Genomic DNA, 4,265 nt, shown 5'->3' with positions numbered 1-4,265 from the left:
TTCATAGAAAATATTGTGTATGGGTTTTCCCCACTCTCCGAATGTAGCGTGTTCCTCTGAAACCTTTCATATGCCGAAATGGCATAAAGAAGCAATGACAATAAATTTATATGGAAAAAAAAAATTCCCAAACCAAAAAAAACCTAGTATATCATACCAAATAGCACATAAAACTTAAAATAACACTGGCATATAACAAAAGCAAGAATGATATGCTAAAGTAGAAGTAATATATATAGTGTAGTTTCACTTATCAGACTCAATGGTCATGCATTGTTTTACAACAGGGATACCTTCTAAGAAATGCCTCGTTAGGCAATTTTGCTGTTGTGAGAACATCATAGATGGCATAGCCTACTACACACCCACGCTACATGGTTTAGCCTAAGTTGTTGTGAGGACAAGAAGATGGACACTGATGTGGATCTGCTCCAGGTATTTCTGTTTATTTAGTATTACTGAATTGATGTCAGAGGATCTCCAACTTCACCACGGAGTTCCCAGATTTGTGGTAACTAGGTTCCAATCTTGAAGGTAGGCAAAAACTCAGAATCTAGGAATCGTAGCAGAAGTCAGAACACCGATAATCAGACACAGGAGAAAATGCTCGAACTCTGGGCACACCATGAAGGGTGCGAAAACCTCAGGGAATCCCTGGGGGGGGGGGGGGGGGGCGTGGCTGAGATGTCGATGGGGATTCTCCTGTGCCATCCATGACAGTACCCCCACTCTGACGACTGCCCCCAGGCAGACGAGACGGGAAGTCTGGACGACGACGATGAAGGTCCGAAATCAACGTTGGATCAAGAATAAAACAGGCTGGCACCCAGGAGCATTCCTCAGGACCATAACCCTCCCAGTCCACCAGGTACTGGAGGACCCGTCCCCTGCGACAGGCATCCAACAACCGGCAGACAGTGAACACCTAACCCCCATCCACTACCCGAGGCAGGGGTGGAGGTAGAAGAGAGGAAACCAGAGGACTGGACACATGGGGTCGAAGCAGGAACACATGGAAGGCCAGATGGATGCGCCGCATGGAACGCGGGCTCAACCAAGCCCTCTGCCCTACCCGGTAGACGTGAGCGACGTCTATTAGCGTAACGTTCCATCATTTAGGTGTTTTGTGGTTCATAGGTATTCGAGGTTCTTATAGTCCTTCAAGACCAGGAACGGCTCTATTTTCCCCTCCAGCCAGTGCCGCCATTCCTACAGGGCCAACTTTACAGCCAGCAGTTTGCGGTTTCCAATGTCATAGTTCCTCTCGGGCAATGTCAGCTTGCCAGAAAAGAAAGCACAGAGATGAATCTTGTCATCCTTAGCAGAGCGTTGGAAGAGAATGGTCCCCATTCTCAGGTTGTACCTGAGGCATCAACCTTGACGATTAACTGTCTAGATGGGTCAGGTAACTGCAAAATGGGAGCAGAGGTGAACCTGCTCCGTAGGTCAGTGAAGGCATCTTGGACTTCAGGGGTCCATTGAAAAAGATCCTTGGAAGACGTGAGAGCTGTGAGTGGGCAGCAACCGTACTGTAACCCTGGATAAAACGGCGGTAGAAATTAGAAAATCCCAAAAAGTGCTGCAGATCCTTTCACGTATGGGGAGGTGGCCACTGGCTGACAGCACTCACCTTGGCTGGATCCATTTTACTGTGCCTTCAGCAAGAACAAATCCTAAAAAGCAGATGGTGCATTGGTGGAACTGGAATTTCTCGGCCTTCACAAATAAGCCATTAACTAACAACCTTTTGAGGATCTTACGAATGTGCTGCACACGATCTCTCTCATTCTGGGAAAAAAATCTGAATGTCATCCAGGTACACAAATATGAAGCGATTCAGCACATCCTGAAGGACCTCATTGACCAGGTTTTTGAAGACAGCAGGAGCATTAGTAAGCCCAAAAGGCATTGCCAGATACTTATAATGACCAGTGGGCGTGTTAAATGCAGTCTTCCACTTCTCACCCTCCCTGATCCTGATTACGTGGTAGGCATTTCTCAGGTCTAGTTTCGTAAAGATCCGTGCACCCTGTAACTGGTCCAGGACTGATGATGATAATGGCAGGGGATATCGGTTCTTGACAATGATGTCACTCAAGCGTCTGTAATCAACACAAGGGCGGAGCGAGCCACCCTTCTTACCAACAAAAAATAAGCCGGCCCCTGTGGGTGACGAGGATGGTTGTATAATGTCTGCGGCTAATGACTGCCCTATATACTCTTCCATAGCTGTCCTTTCTGCTGCCGAAAGAATATGGACGTCCCCTAGGAGGACTAATTCCCGGGAGCAAGTCGATGGCACAATTGAAAGGGTTTTGAGGTGGGAGGGTTGATGCCCGGGACGTACTGAACACCCCCTGTAAGTCCTGGTATTCAGTGGGTATTCGGGAGAGGTCCAGGGTCTCTTCAGGAGCAGAGGAGGCCACAGGTTACAAGGCAGAGTGTAGACAGTGGGAGTAGCAAGATGGAGTCCAGGCGGTGATAAACCTCCTTCCCCAATCAATATGAGGGTGACCTAACACCAACGGGACGTGTGGAGAGTCAATTATGAACAGAGTAATACTTTCGATTCCCAGATAACAAGAGACTCACCGGGATGGTAGCATGCGTCACTGTTGCCATTCTTCTACCCGTGAGGGATTGAGCCACCAGGGGCACCTGAACTGGTGTGGTGGGTATCTCCCACTGTTGGACCAGAGCGGCATCTATAAAACTGTCGTCGGCCCCAGAGTCAATTAGGACGGCTAAAGACTGTTGCTGGGCCCCCCATGATACTATGGCAGGCAGTATGGTTCATCATGGAGAAGAGGGCAAACCCAGAGCCACACCCTTTTACTGGGTATGAAGCAAAGAAATGTCCCATCTGCCCGCAGTACAGGCATGCCCAGGAGGAAAAACGTTGCTGCTGTTCAGCAGCTGACAACCAACTGCAGCTGACCTGCATCGGCTTCGGCATGGACTCTAAGGGGTTAACAGTGGGCTCGGCGGCCTGAGGAAAATGATCTCTTCCCCGCCGTTCCCTCTCGCGCTGGGAAAGTGAGTTGTCTACGGGGAAAGCAAAATCAATTAGGTCTTCTAATTCATCAGGGAGATCCTGAGTAGCCAGCTCATCCTTAATGTTTTCAGACAGCCCCAGGTAGAAAGCATCGAACTGAGCCTTCCTTCCCCACCCACAAGATATCGCCAGGGTTCAGAAATGTATAGCATAATCAGAAACAGAGCGACTACCCTGGCGAAGCTACATCAGAGATATTATGTGGTACATTGGGCGGAGCTTAATTTAGCTCCACTTCTGATGTCATAAGTGGGAGGGGGATGTATCCCTGATTTTGATAGGTCGAGGGGGTATCTCCATATACCATACATGCTTATGCAACGTGTTGCCGATAGGGGGCCAGATGGTTTGGAAGATAAGGGTTGCCGTTAAACTTTAATAGAATAAAAATATATTACATGTATTTATTTATTAATTAGTTTTTAAGGAATAATAAAACATATACCTGTAGCAGGATGAATGCAAACTAGCGCATAAACATCCAGCGGGTGTCCGTCTGGCCGTAGCCACGTGTTGTTAGGAGTAGGCACAAGCGCCACGGCATATTTTAAAAGAAGAAAGCAGCAAAATGTTTTAAAGAAGAAAAACTTTAGCGTATTTTTTTTTTAAAGAAAAGCAGGCGGAATTTAAACAAGCACAAACATGCCCGAACAAAACAGAAGAGCAAATGCTGAGCTGCGGGACTCGCTTATTTTATTTTAAGGTTATTCCTCCAAAAAGCTTACTGTTTAAATGCTTTCTTCAACCTAACAACGAAATAAAACACTGGTAAATACTGCTAAAGTTTTTCTTCTTCTTCTTCTTTTAACATGTTGGTTAAATATAATGAGTTTAAGTGCTTTCCTCTTTTAAAACGATGTGTTGTCTGTTAATTGGTTTCACTTGTGCTTGCTTAAACTCAGCATTTGCTCTTCTGTTTCGTTCGGGCATGTTTGTGCTTGTTTAAATTCCGCCTGCTTTTCTTAAAAAAAAAAAAAAAAAAAACGCTAAAGTTTTTCTTCTTTAAAACATTTTGCTGCTTTCTTCTTTTAAAATACACTATGGCGCTTGTGCCTACTCCTAACGACTCGTGGCTACGGCCAGACGGACACCCGCTGGACGTTTATGCGCCATCTTGAAGATGGCAAAGGTAACCAGGGATTGGGCCAAAATTCGTAGTCGGTCTTTCAGGCAGGGGTCTGGTGATCAGCATCGGTACAGAAGAGGGCAG

At 46.5% G+C, this 4,265-nt stretch overlaps 1 long non-coding RNA gene across 1 annotated transcript; it reads right to left on the bottom strand.

Annotated features, from left to right (window-relative positions):
• Positions 1-662: 662 nt before the first annotated feature.
• On the bottom strand, positions 663-3,237 carry LOC125704200 (uncharacterized). Its single transcript, XR_007381053.1, has 3 exons — positions 2,593-3,237; positions 1,631-2,515; positions 663-1,537 (listed from the first exon to the last, which is right to left on the bottom strand). It is a non-coding gene; the product is annotated as an uncharacterized LOC125704200 (long non-coding RNA).
• Positions 3,238-4,265: the final 1,028 nt, after the last annotated feature.

This window comes from Brienomyrus brachyistius, chromosome 1, assembly GCF_023856365.1.
Source record: "Brienomyrus brachyistius isolate T26 chromosome 1, BBRACH_0.4, whole genome shotgun sequence".
Classification (NCBI taxonomy): Eukaryota; Metazoa; Chordata; class Actinopteri; order Osteoglossiformes; family Mormyridae; genus Brienomyrus; species Brienomyrus brachyistius.
This window is presented reverse-complemented; position numbering and strand designations above follow the sequence as displayed.